General features: G+C 37.7%; 1 pseudogene across 1 annotated transcript; it reads right to left on the bottom strand.

Moving 5' to 3' along the window:
• Nucleotides 1–385: 385 nt before the first annotated feature.
• Nucleotides 386–23,943, bottom strand: LOC145981099 (beta-galactosidase-1-like protein 2; annotated as a pseudogene). Its single transcript, XR_014440927.1, has 12 exons — nucleotides 23,875–23,943; nucleotides 20,305–20,513; nucleotides 19,090–19,273; nucleotides 14,214–14,355; nucleotides 12,393–12,537; nucleotides 10,732–10,887; nucleotides 9,856–10,005; nucleotides 8,643–8,830; nucleotides 7,033–7,277; nucleotides 5,296–5,502; nucleotides 3,900–4,119; nucleotides 386–542 (listed from the first exon to the last, which is right to left on the bottom strand). The product of XR_014440927.1 is annotated as a beta-galactosidase-1-like protein 2 (transcript).

The following is a 23,943-nucleotide window of genomic DNA, read 5'->3' as shown; positions in this document are numbered from 1 at the left end:
TATCAACGTATGAAATTATATAAGATATGAGATAAGTTACTTTTTAGCACATATTATCATTGAATTTTTTTAAAATTTGAGTTCTTCGATTCACAATTTAAGTTAATATTGCGGTCTGGATAGCTGTTGTTAATACCCAGATATGGGTATATTTGGAAGTAGTAGTTGGCGACATCGCAAAGTGAAGATATGTAAACTAACGTTACTTTAGGTCAAATTTTAAAATTCTGAACGAAATTCACCTAGATTCGTTGAGAAAACGTCAACAAATATACTTCTTGCAACAATATCAAAATGCAGAAGTATGCTTTCAATTTTTCACAAAACAGCTGGTAATTAAATTATGTTCACAGCATGATTCACAACCAATAACAAACACGACATGCGCTTTTGAAAATGTGTATATTTACAATTTCAAACATGAGTAATTACAGGAAAGAAATCGTCATACAAAAAATTGTTTACGGCTGCCGTTACCCAAGGATAGGTGTATCGGTGAATGTTATTGTGCCTGCTGAAGCATAGTGCTCGAAGATGATTACCTGGAAAGAGAAAAAAAGAGGAAATCTATTATTAGTTGATTCTTATTGTTTCTCTCTTGTGGTTTATATGATTTAGTTTTTCTTTGCTTCGATTTAACACTTAATTGCTGATTTTCAGTAATAGAAGTCATTAATTCATTGACAATTACAATCACGTAAACCATATGCGAAATAAGGGCCCTGTCATCCATGTCAAAGATTCAGCCCTTTCTAGGATGTATTCTAGGAGCGTGTACTCTAGGTTAGCTAGGCAATTTGCGAAGCCTGAAGCCCAGAAGAAAAATATATTCGAAAATGTGAATAAAGTGGTTCATTTCAATAAGACGGTGACACTGAAGCTGGGAACCTAATTTCTTATGAGTTGGCAACTCTGGCTTCCGTTGGCATGGCAACGTGGTTTCCTTGAAGGCGCAGTGAACGAGCAAAATGGGTGTGTCCAACTATTTATACACCTAGTGTTCTCCCTTCCTCCATATCTTGCTTGTTTAAGTCCACTTTATGCAGAGAAAGGCTAATCGGGATTGGACTTACAGTTTAAAGTGGGATCCCAATCACCGGGCATCGAACACGGGATCATTTGATTAACGGACGAGGACGTGGCAACTGCGCCTTTGGGGAGGCCCTCCTTTCTGTATAGCCTAAGGCCGTGTCCGAAAGGTGCAAGACCGTACTTGAAGCGAGCATCCTCCAAGTATGGTCTTGGAGTGCGGTCTTCAAGTCGTGGACTGGAAGTGTTGTCTTTCGAATTGCACTTCGACTGCAGCGCCAAATACGATCAGGAGATAAAACTGAGTACTCGTTGTTTTCCTCGCCATTTAAACGCTTGTTTCTCACCATAGAAATCACATAGCATTTTGAAATGTTCGTACACATACATTTCTGCACATTATAAGAACTTTAACCAACAACTTGCTGGCCCATATTTAACCTGTGTTGCTGGCTTTCTACCTTTATGATTTTAAACAAATGAACAACGAGTGTGGAAATCACGTGACCTAGTCAGCTCCCGTCTGTACTGCAAGCTGTGTACTTGCGTCCTTCTGTTCTTGGCGCATTCGAACTGTACTAGGTGACGTCACTTCTGCCAAGACCATACTTCAAGTCTGCACTTTGTACCTTTCGGACAGAGCCTAAGACTACGTGTCATAGTGTTCCCTGGACTCAGATTACGCCCCTGTATATAGTCATGCAGAGTAAACAACTTTAAGAATTTATTTTGACTAAACTATATGGAATTCAGCAATGATATTTGTTATGAATCAATCAGTAACAACTTCAAGTTTGTATGAATGTCTACGATGGCTACAAATGTTCAGCGTGGCTTCCATCAGTTATGAGACACCCATCCCATCGAAATTCGAGTTCTTGCTACACTTTTCTTGCGTAACACCTTGCACACTGTGGAATGAGAAACATCACACAATTCTCTGCTTTCTCGCCTTGTTGATTTTTGAGGACTACGTTGGAACACTTCCCGCACGCGAACAACATTTTCCAAGTTGTGGTCTTCCTGTGAGTTTCTTCGCACACAAACAACCAGTTTACACGAAAGATTTGTGCCACTGGTGAATTTGTAAGTTGTGGTTTTCCTGTGAGTTTCTTCGCACACAAACAACCAGTTTACACGAAAGACTTGCGTCACTGTTGAATTTGTAAGTTGTGGTCTTCCTGTGAGTTTCTTCGCACACAAACAACCAGTTTACACGAAAGATTTGTGCCACTGTTGAATTTATAAGTTGTGGTCTTCCTGTGAGTTTCTTCGCACACAAACAACCAGTTTACACGAAAGATTTGTGCCACTGGTGAATTTGTAAGTTGTGGTCTTCCTGTGAGTTTCTTCGCACACAAACAACCAGTTTACACGAAAGATTTGTGCCACTGGTGAGTTTGTAAGTTGTGGTCTTCCTGTGAGTTTCTTTGCACACAAAAAACAGTTTACACGAAAGATTTGTGCCACTGGTGAATTTGTAAGTTGTGGTCTTCCTGTGAGTTTCTTCGCACACAAACAACCAGTTTACACGAAAGATTTGTGCCACTGGTGAATTTGTAAGTTGTGGTCTTCCTGTGAGTTTCTTCGCACACAAACAACCAGTTTACACGGAAGATTTGTGCCACTGTTGAATTTGTAAGTTGTGGTCTTCCTGTGAGTTTCTTCGCACACAAACAACCAGTTTACACGAAAGACTTGCGTCACTGTTGAATTTGTAAGTTGTGGTCTTCCTGTGAGTTTCTTCGCACACAAACAACCAGTTTACACGAAAGATTTGTGCCACTGGTGAATTTGTAAGTTGTGGTTTTCCTGTGAGTTTCTTCGCACACAAACAACCAGTTTACACGAAAGACTTGCGTCACTGTTGAATTTGTAAGTTGTGGTCTTCCTGTGAGTTTCTTCGCACACAAACCACCAGTTTACACGAAAGATTTGTGCCACTGGTGAATTTGTTTTCTTGTTGGCGCCGGCTTCTTGTGGGTAGTACGTAACCATCGTCGTACAGTCGTTGCGGACTTAGTTTCATGGAACTTGAAGACGCAGATTGTGTTTTCTGGACCTGTGAAAGTCGCCATTTTATTTAACACTACGCCAAAAGTCTTGCTCATTAAAACAAAACTTGAAGATTTTCTTATTGTTATACAACCAGGCACTTCAACGGGGAGGGCGAGAGGGACGATCCCCCTCTCAATTGCTAGTTTTTCGATATATTATTATGCCTAATATTTTTGAAGACTCAAATATTCTGTTTGATTACCGAGTTTAACATGCTCGAGAATATTGTTTAAAGTTATATTTAAGCCCACTTTATGTTCATGGCAAGCTAATCGGAACTGGGCCTTCAGTTTAAATGTGGATCTGAACCACTGTGTGGACTATATCTCAAAAGAAGATCGAACCCGAGACGCCTTGAGATAGCCCTAATTGATTTTGTTTTCATTGTTTATTCACTTTTCTCTCAGTGGAGGAATTATGATAACGAAACACAATAATAACCACCTATTTCAGCCCTGGACCTAACCTAACCTAACCTAACCAAAATATGGAAATTAGCTTGGTTCCTGTTCACAGTACTATATAATATATATTATTTCTAGTATTATAAAACAGTACAACTTATAGCTTAATTGATTCTCGGTGAGGTCAGGTATCAGACTTAAATTCGCCCCTCCCACTGTGTCCTCTGGATCCGCCACTGTATACAACAAACCTCATTGTTATGTTTCAGAATTATTATTTTTAACAATAAACCTGATAAGTTGTTTACTCCATTATGATACACGCTGTTTATATGCGTGTGGCCATGCACACACACGTGCACACACCAGCATCTGATTTCGTGTCCCGACAATAAGAATCCTCCTCACCTCATTCTCCCCCTCTTTGAGTAGCGGAGCTGGCACGTAGAGCGTCTTCTGGGGTCCCAGGTTTAGGTACCGGCCGATGTTGAAGCCGTTGACGAACACAATGCCCTTCCCCCAGCTACCCATGTCGAGGAAGGTGTCTGAAGGAGATCCCTCAACGTTGAAAGTGGTCCGAAGCAAAGCCGGTCCCAGGAGGTCTTCAACCGCTCTCCAGCCGTTTAACCTGAAGGAAACCATATTCCAGTTGACATTTTGAAGTTAAAAACAAAAGAAGAAAGAACACCTGTAAGTGTAGCAAATTATCAGTAGACGTTCACACTGTTTATATAATTAAGAATTTACTGAAGAAAATCGTCTGTAGGGTTGTTTTTTTTGGCCTGGGAGGGGCAAAACAAGTTGCTTCAACCAATTAGCATCTCCGATAACCTTAACATTGAGCAATGTATTGGACTTTTCATAAAAAAAAAGATGCAAATGTTTCAAAATTCCCGCCATAATGAAAACAATGATGATCACAACAACAACATCAACTTAAAAATTCAAAAAAATGTTTTCGGTTAGTTTCTCTGTTTGAATAGTGTTTTGCCAGTAAAAAAAATATTCTTTATGTTCAAGCTTTCTCTTTTATATGTTACTTGAAATTACACAAACTGCTTTTTTCTGTCTGTTTTAATTTTTCGTAAATTAGTGCAATATGGCACGAACTACAGAGCATCCCAACAATTACAAAGTTTCTGTTGTTTTGACTGACTCCATTAAAGTCTCTATACATATACAGTGTGTTTAAAAAAGGATGACCTAATTTTAAAACCTTACGCACCACCAGTGCATGAAACTTGCACTACTTGAACCGCCATAGCCTAGAGGTTTAAATGACTGCCGCTAGATACCACTGGTAGCGCCAAAATAGACGCTAACGTTAGTCGTTCACAAGATGGCGTCTCTGCAACAGAAGGCGTTTTGTGTTCTCCAATTCAGCAAGACATTACATCCTGTGACGTTTTCTTGTGGGGATACGTCGTAAAACAACGTTTTTCCCCCACCATTACCCATTGAATTGGACAGAATCACGGCTACAGTAAATTCTGTGTAAGAATACACTCTCGGACGCGTTTGGAACGAATTCAGCTATCGTCTTGATGTTATCCGTGCAGCAGGTGGAGAGCACATACAACATTTATAATACGGTGAGTGAAACTCGAGGACTTACTTAATACTTTATTGGGTACCTGTAACACATTTTCATTATCAATTATAATTATTTGAAATCGGGTCATTCTTTTTGAAACACACTGTATAAGAAATTACATTTACCCTTACATTCGAGTTTCAGAGAGGTGCTGTGGTTCTCCTCTGTCCCACCCTTCCGGTAAGTTATCCAACTCTAATCTTGACTTACCCTTTCACCCACTTGGACTTGAACTGCAGGGAGATTGTTTCAAAGTCACTTAGTTCCTCACCGTCTAGAAGCAAAGGTCCGTCCGTCAGTCCCTTAGATGGATTAAACCAATGAGTATTTCCAGAATTGTCTCGTGAAAAGTTCTCCACCAAAAGGTCAACGGTTCGATTCCCGGCGTCTTCCGGAGCAAAGTTGAACTCCATACCTCTTAAACGACAAAGAACACATATTGTCATCAACCATAACTTCAAACCTAAAAAAAAGCTATTGTCATACTTATATACAATAGAAAAGAGCTTGAGGAATTACCGAGAGAGAGATAACAAGTGTGAGAGGCAGAGAAAAAAGGAGAGAAAACTAAATGTACAATAGAATATTCTTCCACCTGTTTTTTTCTCTTCCAACGATTCCACTTGCATCTGGATGATAAACCTTTTCTCGAGCAAGGCCTCATCTCCAGGAAGCTATCAACTCGCGGCAAGCCACGGCACCTAGCGACCTGTTGAGTGAGATGAGTCAAGGCAAAATGGATAATAAACCTTTTCCTGCTCCCACAAAAATAGGCAATAATTAGGCTGGAGAGTTCAATGAACTAACCGATCTCTAAGTACGCACTGGTAATGATCAGGCTGGAAAGTTCATACGAACTAACCGATCCCTTGTGACAAAAGGTCCACCTACACCTGCTTCTTCCTCTTCCATCGCAATGTTCGCGGGCGAATAGAAATGACGGATACCAATAAAGCGTGAATGTTCTAAATTTGGTACGTAACGAAGCCCATGCCTGAGGCGATTCCACGAAACTGTTTTCACCTTAGCATCCAGGGAAGACACATGGTTGGAAACAGATGACACGCACCTTCTGCCTTTAGGGCTTTATGTTAGTCTGGTTACAACCCTTTTATCGGACTTCTCAAGGGCTTCTTAGGGTTAGTAGGACCAAGCCCTTGCGAGGTCTGTGGTGCAGGATTAATTTTGATTATCACCTATGTAGGTTTGAAATAAAAGATCATTAAAATCTTTTACTCCGAGATTTATTTGAACTTTCGTTGATATACAAACACTTTCAAACAGACAGTTCACCCGATACAACTTGTAGGCATAAACCTATTCGTTGTACCTAGGTTTATAACTCTGGTCTTTTTGATGATGCAGGAGAACGCCTTATTCAGAGTTGGGTTTGTGGAATATCTGCCAAATGAAGCACAAGTACACCAGCCAATCCGAAGATTGAAGCAAGATATTACCCAACGTCCCCTGAGTCTTTCGGCGACCAGAAGAATGTCCCGTAGGCTTACAAAAGTCTAGCTCTTTTATATCATAATTTTGTTTACAATTTACCAAGGTTACTACATAGTTGTTTTATATTTCCATAGTTTCAGCATTCTTTCCTGATTTAAGTTAAACAATTTATTATCTATTGTAACATTAACAATAACACATTTTTAACATTTTTAAAGAATAGATTTCAACATAGATTAATTCAATACAGATTGGAAAAGCATGTGCTGACTGGTGCGACACACAGAGTTGCCAAATTGAGCACTTCTCACCAAGTTATACATTTTCAAGTTAAGAATTTAAGTGTAGTAAAGTCACATCTATTGCAAAAAAGTAACTCTGTTACGGTTACAGGTACTTACTTTTATAAATAGATAGTTACAGTTAGAATTACTAAAAAAGTAACTATTGCTTGTAATTAGTTACTTTCAAACACTGGCTTGTTATATAACTTACGTGTTAACCCAATATCCAAAACCGTTTATGTCATCAAGGCTAGCCAACTGCTCGGTTTTTCTGACTCCATCCACAAGCAGGAGACCAATGTCCCTCACATGGCCAGTTATCTTGAGAACGGAACTCTCTTGCAGTTGCAGAACCTTCCGGTAAATGACGTAGCCGTAACTCTGTCCGTTCCCTCCGTTAATGTCCAGGAGTTCCATCGACTTCACTTGCTGAATCAGAGTCTTGTCCTCCGATGGCTGAAAAATATGTCCAGAAATATTGTTCTCAAGTGAGTACGGATGCGTTTCACAAGTAACGTGCCAAATGTCAACTTGTACTTTATTATTATTAATTGCATTGATAATTATCCTATGGCAGAAGACAGTGGTGGTTATCATGGATGTAGGGAAGGGGGGTCAATCCCCCTGGAAATTGACATCGTTCATATCAAGTTACAAGTTACAAGTTTTTATTGTTAACAGCAGAAATAACAGAATAAATGTGTTAAATAAAAGAGTTACGAGTTTGTGTTTTAAGTCAATTTTATGCACAGTAAGGCTAATAGGGACTGGACATAGAGTTTAAAGTGGGATCCGAACCACTATGTGCCTCTACCAGATATATCAAACCCGGGACGTTAAATAAAAGAAAATCCTGGCTTGGATGTACCTGGTGGAGGCACATACTGGTTCGGATCCCACTTTAAACTCTATGTCCAGTCTCGATTAGCCTTACTGTGCATAAAGTGGACTTAAAACAATAAAAAGAAAAAAACTCCAACTCAACTCGAAAAGAATAATTTGTTTTCATATTCTACCATCTATATTAATGGTTTCACAGTTTCAAAATTCCAAAATTAAGTTTTTTTGCGAGACGTTACACAATATAAATAGTGTGAGAAAAATTGAGGACTAAAAGTGGTAAACGTTGCAAGTGCCAAAAGCGAAAGTGTTGGGAAATCGCATCGTTCCGCACATCAGCCCGTAAGAACGTGCACACTAGTGACCTCTTTACGCGCCCTTTGAACTACTTAAGAGGGCTACCAGCCACATTTCACGTTTACCACATTATAAAGCATGGCACATTTCACAGTTTAACGTGGAAAACGGTGTTTGAATTATTGTGGCACTTACAGCGTTTACCAATTTTAGTCTTCAATTTCTCCCCAACTTTCAAATCTTTTTCTTGAACGAAATGTGTAAAAGTTAATAACAAACAGAATAACTATTTATTTCAACACACTAACTGTATAACAACACACTGAAATAATAATAATCAGTTGTGGTGGATATTTACCCATCTGGTGGATCGAGTAGAAAAGTCTCCCCAAGGATATAATGTAATAATAATAATAATAATAATGATAACATTTAGAATAAACTGGTTTCTATGTATTACTTTAGAATACTTAATATTTCATTATAATAATGATAAGTATGATAATAACAACATTTATTATTGTTATTTTTTCCTACTATTCGATTTTTATCAATGGTGTGAGCCCCCTTACAAAATTTTCTGTCGACGACTGTGGTGGTTATCATACTACTTTTAGGAGAAATTTAGAAGTTGGCATATTCTATTAATGGATAGAACATTTGTTTAGAAGTATCGAAACTTACCACTCTATCGATGATGTCCGTAATGGAGAGGTACTCTTGTACGGTGAAGTCTCCATAGGCCTTCTTCACTGTTTGTTCTGGAAGATCTGGGATCCTTGTTTGTATTTTGTTGTATCTGCCAACAATGTCCTTTGTCAATTCGTACTTGCGCGTGTAGTCACCAGCTTCCGTCAGAAGGGCGCTGTAATCTGAAGGAATCACACAGCAATCATGAACAGGAATGAAGTAATTCTGTTTTGTAAATAAACTAACAAAACGCAAGTGTTGAAGAAATGTGGTTCTCATTGGACTGTTACTCGATAAAAAAAGACAGTTGACCATTTTTCGTGCTTGATAAAGTGCAGTAACCCCTTCTCTGTCACTTCCTCTCTCACAGACATTTACTCTTATAATTTCTCTTTTCACCCATCTCTCTTTCAATCTCTTCTCCGGCTCCCCCTCTCTTATTTTGTACTCTCCTATTCTTTTTCCTCTCTCTTCCCATTCTTTCTCGCTTTCTACTTTTCTTATGCTCTATCTTTAATCCACTCTTTCCTTCAACCCATCTAATTCATTCTCACTACTTGCCTCTCTCGCTGTTCTTATCTCGCTATTCTACTGTTACGGTATTTCGCCAGGGGTCCCGGGTTCGAACACCGGCATAGGCATGGATGTTTGTGAGTGTCATTTCATCAATGTCATCATATCATCACTCATCATTCCCCCTCTTCGCAAAGGACCTCCCCGATGGCGCAGTGGTAGCGTCGTCGCTTTGTAATCAAGGGATCCCGGGTTCGATACCCGTTGGAGGCACATAGTGGTTCGGATGCCACTTTAAACTGTATGTCCAGTCCAAATTAGCCTTACTGTGCATAAAGTAGACTTAAAACACCAAATCAATCAATCAAAAAACCATCTTCGCAATTAGCCAAAAGTGGCACAAAGGCGAAGTAAAATCAATCATTTCTACAGTATTTATCTATCCATTTTTTGCTTGTGCCTTCAAAAATACCCCCATTTAAAAAAAGGAAATATATAAAAATTAATTTTGAAGTAATCAAACCGATTTTTATAGGAATTGAGCAGGATGCACGAAAACAGCCACAGTAACAGATCAAATGAAGCACTAATAATTGACTTAACGCACATTTTTTTTAAAAAAGAATCATGCATATGCATAACGTTTGTGTTTTTGATAACAATGATTTTTTTTAACAATTAAAACGTGACTTACCGTAGCTAGTTAGATCCGAGGCGTACTGTGGAAAGCTATTTGTGACGCTCGCTCCACTCAGGAATCCAAAGTTGGTCCCTCCGTGAAACATGTAAATATTTGCCGAACCATTGAAATTTTTGAATATCTTTTCTAGGCGCTCCCCAAACACTGCGGAAAAATGCAATACATGTATAAATTAAAACAGCAACAACAAAACAGTATTTAAAACTAAATATAGCCTAAGGAATTGATTCATTTTGACTATATGGTTTTCGGGGCATATAAGGAAGATCATACGAGGGAGAGTCAAGTGAAAGTCTTAATAGTGCGATAAAAATTATAGGACAGAATGCATACAGGTCAAATTTACATCGGGGATCAACTGTTATTTACAAAACGATCTCAAGGGTGCAACACTGATCAGGCGAGCATCAAAACGCCATTATAAAGATGGCGCCTCCTCCACACACATGCACCAGCAAACAGAAGTGGTTCCTTAGCATCTGGAAGCCTAAAACTTATAGACATTCTACGGCTATTGAAAATTCACTATCTCTGTGCTTTGTTACCACACAAGCAACTTTACAAATAGAGGAGGAAACTCAACAATGGCCTCAGTTGACAGGCAGATGAGTGCAAGGGCCTTTGCGGTGGCTCATGGGTAACTGCACATACATTCCAAATACTGTTCTTCTTGAGGTATACAAGCACTAACTCAGACTTGAAAATATATGTGGATCCGCAATGGGTCTGTGCTAAAATGCAGCTAACTTCCATACAGAGATCTACTAGAAGAAAAAAAAGGTTTTCATTTGACTTTCACTCGTATTATATAATGCCTCACAAACGAACTAAAAGGAAAATAAACATGAAGAAAGTCTATTGGTGATTTACCTGAAGGGCTATTCCCGTGGTCCATCTTGGCGTCCATCCAGTTGGTGAACCAGCCCGACCAATATTCCATCGCCATGAGGGGTTTGTCGGGTTGTATTGCCTGTAGTTGAGGCATGAGATCGTCAGGATCGCCGTTGAAATTCAACGTCTGCAGTGCTGAAATTGAAGTCAAAATAAGACTATAATATTTCCATATTTTGAACAAAAGAAACGAATCCTGTTATAGTGAGAAAAATTATATGTGAACATTTTTGAAATGATATTGAAACATAGGAGTAACAAGTTTTGAATTGGGAAATATTTTGTGATGCTCTACTTATTGTTTCGATTGTGTTTCGGTATTTTGTAGTGCTCCAATATTGTTTTTTATTACTGGGATCATAGGCGCCGACTCTATGGGGCTTGGAGGGGAGGGCTCGAGCCCCCCAATATTAACGATGTGGGGGTAGAGCCCCCAAATAATTTTGCTTAGGAGGATCTAATGTATTATTTTGCTTCTCTTGTAAAGTTTACTCTGAATTGTGCCACATGAACTTAACTTTAAATACACATTTGAAATGTTATAGACCATCAACTTTGGGGGGCTATGACCAGAGACAGCAAAACACATGACTTATTACTATATACTAAGTATATAATTATGAATATTGTTAACATTTTTACTAAAAAGAGTTTCAAAAGACGCTGTGCATGAACTAGGGTAGTGGATGGGATGTTCGGGCTACAAATGGCTCTCACATGACATTCAGAACGAGATCATTGATATATTTGGGAGATCTGTTTTGCGCTCCGTGGTAGCAGATATTAAAAGTCGGGAATATTTTGCTATTATGGTTGACGAAACTTGTGACATATCCATCCGTGGACAATTAATATTCTGCATTCGAACTGTGAATAAAAATTTTGATATTTTTGAGGAATTCATGGGCTTTTATGAGATTCCGTACACTGATGCCAAAACTTAAAAAAGGGAGAGAGTGAGTCATTCATTAATTTATTTCAGTGAACAGAGCCCCCCCAATAATTTTGACAAGTCGGCGCCCCTGACTGGGATTGTACGTCATTTGCAATGACCCAGTATTATTTTGATTATCAGTGGTATAAATTTTATTGCTCCAATATTGCTTTGATTGGGGGCATTAATTTGATATTCCAATATTGTTTTGATTACTGAGGAGCATCAAATATAGTGATCCAATACTCTTCTCATTGCTAAATGCGAGGATGAAGTACCTAGCAAAACATTAATGCTGAGCTCACTTAGTTCTCACTTTCGCCTTAGATGTCTCTGTCATTCGCTGCCTGGTAGAGTCCTCTTACGTGATCTTTAGGAACTAATTCCAGGGTAATAATTTAGGGTAAGGGCGGTATTCACTTTCCTCTACACGTCACTAACAAAATATATAGTAAACTTAAGATAAACTAGTGGTCAAGCACACGTGATGCATAAAACAAATATTAAGTCTTGAGTGGACCGCCACTGTGCGTAATTTTCATTATACATACACCTTGTCGTTTCACACCAAGTTATCTGTTCGCTTAGCACCATGTGAAATTGAGGGAAAACAGAGTATCTGAAGGTGTGGATTTTATTTTGGATACCCCGCCCTCTCTAAGGTTTATAGCATAAACCTTAACACAAAACATTCGTATTAATTTACCTCCTGGTATGGCGCCAGTGGTTCCTCTCTTGGCGTTATCTGACGTCACAAACAGCTCCACCAATCCGTTGTCCTCGAATGTCTGCTTTAGAAATAGTTTGTAGTCATCGTCGATGGGGGCGAAGTTCCCATATTCGTTCTCAATCTGACGAAAGAGAAGAATAAAAATAGTAATTACTTCAAAAATTATACAAAAAACCTACAGAACCCGCTTTCTCGAAAATAATGAGGCTGGCAGTCAGTAACTTGGCGATGGTTTAGAAATTTCTTTAGAAATTGTTTAACATGGTGTTATTCTTCTTTTACCCCCCCCCCCCCCGATGGCGCGTTGGTAGCGTCGATGTCTTTGAAATCAAGGGGTCCCGGGTTCGATACCCGGTGGAGGCACATAATGGGTTCGGATCCCACTTTTAAACTGTAGGCCCAGTCCCGATTAGCCTTACTGTGTATAAAACTCGTGAAACGTCGATAGTCTTATTTTCTAAGTTGCACTTAATGTAAATGTAAGCATTAATAAAGTACACTTGAAATCAGTGGCGGCGATTCGAGGAGGGGCGAGGGGGGCAGTTGCCCCCGCACTATGCTAAACCTTATGTACCAAGAGAATGTAAACTGTCCTTGCCCCACCCCCACCCCCCAGTTTTGGAACCAAATCACCGCCACTGCTTGCAATGATGCTGGAACTACATACTTGTTAGAAACAAATCGACTTTCAGGACACTATAAAAGCAATGACCACAGGAGGTGGTATAGTCTGTTTTATATCTAGGAGTATAACATATCTAGGACATTATGATGTCAATACTATTCATAATGCATAACATGATAGTGCGGTAGTAGCGATGCAGAAAGTAACATGGACATTTTTGTCTGTTGGAGGGAGTGCACCTATTCTCATCTACCAAACAGAAGGCAAATTTTTTTCATGATAATAACAATAGCAACAGAGTGTAGTGACAATATCTGGAACCCAGCATGATGCAATTTTCTCATGTTGAGGTTGTTCTCATTTCGCATCAATCCAACACGTAGCGTTCCCGCCTTTGGAACGCAGGGATCAAACCTAGGGCTGTAACTCACCCCCACAATAGCAACACTTGATGGTAGAGGCGGCCCTGAAGGGGCCAGGTGTGAAATACCTAGCTTATCATTAGTAATGATTTGGAAAACTCATGTTTTAGATTTACACACTTCTGCCTGAGCAAGTGGGAATGGCAGATAGGGTGCAAATAACTTACCCCTGTTCGGTAACGAAATATAGCTATTGCCCAAGCTCCTCTCCTCTCGACGATTACCAGCAAACACACCACGTTCTACCTTTCTCACCTCCCTGACCTCTCCTAAAGGTAGGTGCCCTCGTCGTTTCCTGTGTAAACTCTTATTCCACAATATTCAGAGCAAGTGCTGACATGTTTTGCCAGCTAGCTATATTCGCCACCGTACAGGGATGTTACGCATTGACACCTCCAAAAGAAATGAACTTAGCCATTGTGCAACCATCAGATAAGGCTAGGTATTGTTACTACAGGCTTCATGCAAGTCTTGATGACATTCTCGTGCATTTTTGCCACGGGCCACCTGGATTTTGATCCACAATCGCTGTTCTACCTTTTGTAAACATATTTTAGGGCAGTACACAAAATGCTGTTCATTTCAACCTCGCACATACACAACAGTAAAGCACATACACACATCGACATGAGCCCCAACTGACAATGCTCAATGACTGATAGCACATTCGCTGCGTTATCACCTCTTCCTGACAGTGTTGCCACATTTAAAGTACAGCCCATGTATATATTTAACGAACAAAGTTTTCACCTGAAACATAATAATGGGCCCTCCTTTGGTGAACTGAAAATCAGCTACCAATGGTAAGAGTTTATCAAAGTATTTCTTCACTCTGTCGGTGTAAAAGGAGTCGCTTGTTCTGGTTACAATTCCTTCCTGTCTGAGAAGCCAACTGCGAAATAAAAGAACATATATTCTTACGTCACCAAATTATAATTGATAATAATATTTCCTATTTAAGAGCAATTACATAAAGTAAATCAGATCTGTAATTATATAATTTTGCAATTACTAAATTACTCCTAATTTTCTTACCGCCTTACTTGAGAACAGGCTTTTCTGTAGTTCTGCTTCTGAACACTGTTCAAAACTATTATCGAAACTAAGAAAGTAATAACGTTTGGCTAAATCCAACCAGCATTGTTTGCATCCTGCCCTGATATTTCTCCGCAATAAATTATTTCGCTTTTCTTCTAGCAAGTCATAATTTCGGTAATTTATGTTGATCAATAAAACAGTTCGCACTGTTAGAAGTTTGCGTAAAACTTAAAATGTACTATCGTTAAAATCTAACGTCTGTCCAAGGATTATCTATTATATATTATCCTTGGTCTGCCTGTCAATTTACAAAAACTGAACGTAACTCTGTTTTAGTTTACATTTCAATCATGCTATTGTAGATTTAACTATTGTGTCAAATAATATAATAAATAAATTGTTTTGGGAAGTAGATTTTGTGAATAGGGGTAGTGATCATTTGCCAATTTTCATTACACTGTTAAATGATGCACACTCAGTACCTAAAATATATTCATTACCAATTAGAAGGTGGCAGGTTAAAAACATCGATTGGGAATTATATTCTATAATTTTGGACTCTTATATCTCAATGGAAAATATTAAACAGGAACAAAACATAACGTGTCAACGTTATTTACAATTAATAACATATGCAATGGATATTGTAGCTAAACGGAAGAAAATTAATAATAAAAACAACTTTCCTACTATAAGTTGGTGGAATGATGAGTGTCAAGATGCAAAAGAAGAAAGAATAAGATTGTCTGAAATATTTGCTGAACAACCTTTGCCAAATAATTGGATAAATTTAAAACAAGTAATTGCTAAAGCAAAACGTATCTTTAATAAAGCAAAAAGGCAAGCATGGGAAGAATTCTGTGAATCATTATCACCATCTGTTAAAACAAACACAATTTGGAATAAAATAAATTTTCTTAAAAAAGGACATAAAATTAGAGTTTCACCTATAACAACAATTTGGCAAGAACATTTTGAAAAAAAGTTTACACCTAGTTATGTAAGAAATAAAATACCCGAGATTATAAATAATATAAGTTCCAGTGACGAAATTTATTCAAAAATAACATTGCAAGAATTAAGAGAAACTCTAAGTAATATAAAATCAACTGCTCCAGGATACGACGGAATAACGTATGAAATGATAGGACATCAATCGGACAATGCATTAAAAGTACTTGTAAATATTTATAATAATATTCTGAGAAGTGGAAATGTGCCACAAAACTGGAAAACACATCTGATACTACCTATACTTAAATCAACTAAAGATCCGAAAGAAGCTAAATCATATCGACCTATTACGTTGGCTCCTACAATTGAGAAGATATTTGAAAGATTATTATTAAAAAGATTAGAGTGGTATTTTGAGAAAGAACAATATTTTTATCCCTATCAGTTCGGTTTTAGGCTAAACAAGGGTTGTATTGATGCATTATCAACATTAACATTGCATGTTCAAAATGCAATGTATAAGAAACAATATACATTTGCTCACTTTATAGATATACAAGGTGCATATGATAGCGTTGATCCTCATATATTAATTGATATGTTAAATCAGACAAATACTCCGAAAATAATTATGAAGATAATATGGAACTTGATGATAAATAGGAAAATATTATTTTGGTTTCAGGACACACTTAGTGGGCCCCGTACCACTTCACAAGGATTACCTCAGGGAAGTCCACTGAGTCCATTATTATTTAATATATATATGAGAGGAATATTTCAATTTCATAATTCTACAATAAAAATAATTCAGTATGCAGACGACTTGTGTATATTAGGATCATTTTGTAATCCATATGAAGGTATTCAGAAAATAGAAAATAATTTTTATAAAGTGAAATGTTGGCTGGAGAGAATGAACTTTATCATATCACAGAACAAGTCAGCAGCTGTATGTTTTAATAACAAAAGTGAACATAAATATCCAAATACGTTGACACAAATTGCTGGTATTCCATTTCAAAATAAAATAAAATATTTAGGAATTAATTTTGATAGAAAATTAATGTGGATGGATCATATAAGGTATTTACAAGCTAAAGGTGAAAAAATTTTCAACATGCTTAAGGAAATACTAATTGGGGTGCTCACCCAAGAATAATGCTTTTATTTTACAAAAACTTTTTTAGGCCTAAGCTCGAATACGGATGCAGTATATATGGAAATGCTACAGAAAGAATTCTATCTAAGATAGATAGTTTAGAAAGAAAAGTCTTGAGGAGATCATTGGGTCTCATGAATTCAGCTCCCAATGTAGGAGTTTATTTAGAATCCATAGAAAAACCTTTTAAGTATGGATGCAAATGGATTACAAATAAATTCGTTTTCAAGTGCTGGGAAACACAAGAACATCCAGTAAATAAACTTATGCAAGACCAATGGATTTTATATCAAGAGAACAAAATAAAGGGACAATATTCAACTTTCCTACAATGTAAAATAGAATTTCAAGATTTATTTTCTACAATAATAACGCATAGCAAACATCCAATTTATGAAATTTCATATGATCAAATACCGGTAAGGAATGTTTCATTAACAAGTTATGCAAATATTCAATTATATTTACAAAATTGGGAGAATTATAGATTCATATACACAGATGCATCAAAAAATAAAGAAGAAGTAGGATGTGCTTTTATTGACTCTTCAAATGGAAATATTAAAAAGTTTAGACTACCTGGAGAGTGTTCTATTTTCTCGGCAGAAGCATATGGAATATATCGTGCATTGATGTACATTAATAATATTCCAGATAAAAGGATATTAATATTAACAGATGCTAAAAGTGTTTTGTACAGTGTGCAATCTTCATATAAAAAGTTATATAAGGCATCAGCATTGGTACTTTACATAATAAGATTGTATGTTAAGTTAACTACAGAGGGAAGGACAATTCATTTTGCATATATACCAGCACATTCAGGGTTTCATTATAATGAACTGGCAGATAAAAATGCTAAAGAAGCAAGACTTATGGATCACAGAACGAATATATTATTATCATATACAGATATGTTACCAAGAGTTAAAAACAAAATTCAACAAGATTGGGAGATATGGGTCAAACAAAAATTTACATATATGGGTCATTCATATAAAAATGTACTAAATTTAAACAATAAGACTCCGTGGTTTTATACATTTAATATACCCAGAAAGTTTTTAGTTTTAATACTAAGATTGAGATCAGGTCACATACGTTTAAATCACCATTTATATAAAATTAATTTAGTAAATTCACCTATGTGCAAGTGCAATCTAGATCAGGAAGATGCTCATCATGTTATATTTCAATGTCCACTTTATACCACTCAAAGGGAGATGTTATTCAAGAATCTAATAAAGAAAGGAATACCTCTTCCAACTTCTTTATCCTGTTTAATATCGTCACCAGATGTAACAATTGTATTTATCATTTGTAGATTTTTTCATGATATTAATATAGACATATGAAAATTGTAAATATTCAAAATGTGTAACTTGATATAGTCACCAGATATAACAATTGTATTTATTATCAATTTTAAATTTGTATGATAATGATGTAGATAAATTATGTATAAGAAAACTGTATATATTCAAAATTTGTAATTTGTGTAACAGTGTCATGCATGATATATTTTTAGGACACTTGGTGGAGAGCTGGTATAACAGCTAAAACCAATAAAGTATGAATGAATGAATGAATCATGCTATTGCAAATGAGTACAGCTGAAATGGCGGTGTTAGACCATAACTTCTCCAGTTCATGATTGTTGGAGATTATATACTTCTTTGTCCTAGATATTCTGAAATAAATACACCTGGAACACAATCGGTGGCGATTTGGTTGATAAAAGTTTGACAGTGTTCTCACAATTTCAATAATCATTAACCCTTCATTCTTTAAGGCGAGTATTTGTTTCGGGATATTGCAAACATTTGGCTGAGGGAAATTGCCTTCCATGTGAAAAACTAAACAAAAAGTAAAGTAACTTTCAATTCCGTTACTAGATACTTAAAAAGTAACGGAGTTACAGTTACAATTACTAATTTCAAAAAGTAAATAGGTACTGTTTCCGGAAGAAAAACAACTTACAAGTAACTTCCAAAAGACATATGTATGCAATATTTTAATGAGAAGACGAATATGAATCCGATTTTATTCATTATGAGAATATCAAAACGAATCTTCCAATCCGAGCAAATAGCATGTGAATATCTAAATTTAGTATCTTTTTAACAGTGTGCGAAAATAATGCATATAATTTTTCAACCGTAACCGTTTAGTAACGCACCAAATTCTAGGTTATTTCTTTTTTAATTATATTAGTAGTTAATTAGCCAGTAGTTTGCTACAAGTTTCGGTAAATATATTGGAGTAATGAGTCATTCTGTTTGCGGAAAGTTGCCGTGATTCAGTGTCCAGAATTTTCGTGAAAAGGAGAAATGACTTTCTTTTTTACCTGTTGGTGCCCTATTTTCCCATTTTAGTTCGTATATCAAATATCAATTTCTAGAATATCTGCAGCGATGGGGGTATATTACCCCTAACAACCCCCTCCAGGGCACGTCACTGGCCATAGATTACCTTGGGAAGCCGCCGAACTCCCATTCTGCGCAGATGTACGGTCCGGGCCGAAGGATGAGAAGAAGGTCCTCCTCTTGCGCTATCCGGATGTAATCTGTGATTGAGAAACATTGACATGTCGTTGTCGCCGTCTCCGAAATCGAAGTTGTCCATTTCCGGTTCGTGAAGATTCCATGGCACGTATCTGCAGAAAACGTGAATATTATATTAATGTTTTTATGATTAGGCTAAATATTAATGATTTTATGATTTAGCCTAATCGGCTAAAATTCGACCGATTGTGTTAACCAAAAAGAAAATATATTTGTTCATTGACCCTCAACAGAGGTAAACACCAGCATATTAATATTTACATTTGCAACACACACACACACACACACACACACACACACACACACACACACACACACCCCCACACACACACACACAATATACACCATATATCATAATCGAGTAAACATCTTATCAGGTTTATTATTTAAAAATTATCTGAAACACAACAATGAGGTTTGTTTATAACAATGAAAAAATCTTCAAGTTTTGTTTTCATAAAAAAAGTAAAAGGTAAAGTGTTCCCCTGTGCATAGCACCACGCCATGAAGGCGTATAGGGGGTGTGGGGGTAACGCCCCACACTTTCTTGATCCGGTCGTGAGTGGGGGTGATGTGATCAGCATCACGCCCCTGACCGCCTTTACCCCCCAGGGTTTCCCCCAGGTACCCATGTTATTCGACGCTGGGTGGGCGCCGTGGCCGCTTCCACCGTTAGAAAAGTTCCCGGATTTGAACCGGCCGGGGATCGAACCCGGGACCTTTAGCATGGTAGTCAGACGCGTTACCGACTGAGCCACCGCGGCCACATGCGCAAGACTTTTGTAAACACTGTGATTGTGGAGCTGCTGTGGTGTTAAAGAAAATGGCGACTTTCACAGGTCTCCAGACCTTACACCCTTACACAGTGGCGGCGATTGGGTTCCAAAAGTGGGGGGAGGGAAGGACAGTTAACTTCTCCTTGGTAGATAAGGTCTAGCATAGTGCGGGAACAAAAGTGGCAAAAAGTGTGGGTGCAACTGGCCCCCTCGCCCCCTCCAATCGCGCCACACCCCTTACATGCCAAAAGAAGTAGTTAGTATACGACTAAATTCAGTGTTACATGTTTGGCTATTGGAGTCAATGGCCGAGGTCACATCATCAAAGAAACTACAGTAATACTAACGTTTCAACAGCAACGAGTCCCGCGGCCCTAGCTTTCCTCAAGCTGCTCCTCCAGTAGTCTGGGTGCACCCTGAAGTAGTGGATGGTGCCACTGTAGATCGAGATGTCTTTCCCATTTAGCTTAAAGCCTTCAGCAGTTGCCTCCAGTCCACTCTGGATGCCTCCTTCAGTGTAGTACTCGTATAGCTTTGGAAGCTCTTGGGCTGCCGCCTAGAAAAGAATAGGTTAGAACTAGGAACGTGTATTCTAGGCTAGCTAGTGTATCTATGAAGTCCAAAGCCTAGGGAGTAAAATACAAAGAAAAACCGGTTAGAAATTCTGAACAAATTTACTCATTTCAATAAGATGATGATGGCGAATCTGCAGTTGGCAACCTGATAGGAATTTGCAACCTATCTGCCGTTAGCATGTCAACGTGACTTCCTTGAAGACGCCCAGAACAAGCGAACGGAGGTGGATGTGTATAACCACTTGTACGTACATGGTGTTAAAGATAGTGCAGATCGAACTCCGCATACACCACTGGTTAGAACAACAGTTGCGAACCTTTCTTTAACCACAGACCCTCTTTACTTATCTTTTTGGGAACCCCAAGGACTGTACTCAATATTCGAAGTCCAGAAGTTTAAAGTTGCTATATTTTTATTGTAATAATAATAATAACAATAAAATTCTGAACAGTGAATGATGGCTTGATACTACTTAGTGAGAAGGCCCGTGTAGCATCTCATTATATACACGTTAATCGCGCTTAATACCTGAAACGTGTATTTTGAGTTCTAACTCTACCTTCACCAAAGGGGTTTCTACACTTATTTTTATGATAAAGGATAGCAGGAAACATTTCTCACACTATTATCTTGTTACGAAATGCAATACTAAAGGAAAGTGACCAAAGTAGAACCCCCGTTTTGTTTTTCACCCCTGGTGTCATTATGGCATATTATTTCTATTAGAAATTTAATGAAATGGGTTCTTTCATATGTTTGCTAACGTTTTGAGTAACTTAATCCACCTCAAAGCGCATGATGCTTTGCCAGTAAGCATTTCTGTAAAAAGGGACGAAAAGTAAAAACGGAGTGGCCATAGTCGGACCCCTCCTTTAACAAGTTCCAATAATTGGAAAAGACGCAAAGAAATGTAAATATATGATATGTAGTAAATGAATTACATTTATTGAGCTTGCATAAAGAATATAGATGTACAAAAGTAATATAATATAGACTACCAATATCCTAACTGCATCAATTGCCCTTTCCATTTGTTGGACATCCCACCTTCTCCCACTCCAAAATCCCCACTGTTGTGCACCGATGTACAAACTTTCATTCACACAAGAACAAGTCATGGCGGACTACAGCACCTGTTACTTGCACGTTACTGCTGATACCTTCCCTACACAATCTTTTCGTTATTCTTGACGTGTTTCGCCCATTGCCACCACGCGACAGCACCTACTTAGGGAGTGGGGTCTAGGTTTGGTTATTTTCTATCTTCAGATTCCTCTTGGATAGTTTCGGAAAATCTTCTTTTCAGTGCCAAGAGACTATCCTTGACGATCTCTAACTAGAAATATGGGTTTTACTATACTGTATTTTCTATAAAGAAGCTTTCTACTAAAAAACAAACTATAATTTTAATAAAAAAACGATAAACAGTCACACTTTGACCTCTAGTAAGCCGTGAAACGTTCTTATGGAATTACTTGACAGTCTATTTTCGTCGAACCTTCACTACAAACTTATTATTCAGTATAAAAGCTCGTACACTTTCTTTAAACTTTCGCGAGCTGGATTAGAATAGATCTCGAATAAATTAATAGATTCTTTGTAAATCTTAATTCGCGTTAATTATAAAGTACAGTAACTCATCTAGCTTCATCATTGTGCCACTGCTATTATAATCATCGGTGATCAAGAAGAAATGGATATAATTTAGTCTGATACTTTTTTGGTTTCAGGGAATTTACGTGTGAGATACGTTGGAACCCGTGACAAGTTTTTTGCGGATAATATCTGATAGAATTATATTGCACAGAACTGTTAAAAATATAACTATTATTCTTCAGAAAATGAGAGAGTTCCCACGTAGCGCCATCTAACAGTATTAGTCGAATATACCATCTTAAATTTATTCCACTTTGATTAGTGACTTTAAATTCATTATTGATTATAATTCAAGAATTAATTTAAAGTTCAGCATCTTGAAAAGCTTTCACCGATTTCACTCAAATGCAATCGTATATCATTTATCGGCATAGGACATATCTACTTGTTTTACAAATTTCAGCTCAAAACATTTAAATTTGATGCAGTTATTGTGTTCACAATGTTGGTAACTTGCTCCCATTTTGACTCCAGGCCCTCTTAACCTTTGAACTATATTGCAGAGTTTTTATGAAAAACTTATGGTTCTGATGGTGCCCTAGAAAACATAACATTTCATGCTTTATATCCAGAAAACGTGATCTTGACAGATATTTCAAGAGCATCCGCAACGTAGGGAAAATATATTTTTTTAAAATGAAGGAGCACTACTCACAGGGGAAGGGAAGGGGCACCCTTGCCCCCATCAGGACTCGAACCCGGGACTTCCTTAACGCGCTCATCATAAAATCGAGGTAGTTATGGCTTGCAAAGTGAATACGGAACTCTAATTTCTTGGTTCCCTGCGAGGTGTTTCTAAGATGTAATTGTTAACTATGGTTTATTGGGGAGAGACTGTAGATGTACATTAATATGCATAATGCAATTTTCTGGATCCACATCTGATGCCTGTGATATTTACTAGCACATTTTCAATCTTTCCGTGTTTCTGTAATACAGCGGTGGCGCCAGGATTAATCATGTAGGGGTGCGGAATGAAATTTAGGGGGTGCGATGTTGAAAATACAGAAAACATGAAACATCTTTAGCCACCATATCAAATACCTATCAACTTTTATTAGGAATCTATGATAATAAAAATAAAACCATTTATTACATTGAGCAATACACAATGAAAACCGGCCTGGATTTGTTGCGGTTAATTTAAAGAGGAAGAACTTTAATTTGAATTTGAATTTGACTTCTAAATTTTGGGTGCGTCGGCACTTAAAGGCTATTTTGCACCCTTCTCGTTATATGGGGTCAGCCCCTTACCTTACCTAAATTAAACGTAATGTCGTTAACTAAAATATTAAAACATTCTGACTTTGGTTAAAAGCTGAGGCTGTGAAGGGGCACTCACCACACATAAGAACAAAACACAGACGCCAGAGCCTCGTTAGTCTGCAAAATGCAGTCCAGCGGTGTACTACGTGGAAGTGATGTTGACAATTGGGTGTCCTATGTGAAATGATAACCCCTTACCCCCCAGGAAGAACATTAAATTGAGTGAATTGTATACGCTGATATGAAGCGTAGGATTCACTCAATTTAAAGCCTGGAGGTTGCAATGAAAACCTACCGATTAAGGCAGAGAGCGATGAACGAATTAAATGAATGCATAACCAAAAATAGGAATATAAAAATGCACAATACAGAGTCTGGAGACACTTTATCCTCACTATCCCTTCTACATTTGTACTTACGAAGTGCAGCCAAGCAATCAGACAAACGATGATCCTCATGTCTACCATCTGAAGAAATATTGACATGTG

The sequence above is a fragment of the Lepisma saccharinum genome, chromosome 28 (assembly GCF_977018435.1).
Source record: "Lepisma saccharinum chromosome 28, izLepSacc3.1, whole genome shotgun sequence".
Classification (NCBI taxonomy): Eukaryota; Metazoa; Arthropoda; class Insecta; order Zygentoma; family Lepismatidae; genus Lepisma; species Lepisma saccharinum.
The sequence above is the reverse complement of the archived record's forward strand: the minus strand, read 5'-3'. Positions and strand labels throughout refer to the sequence as shown.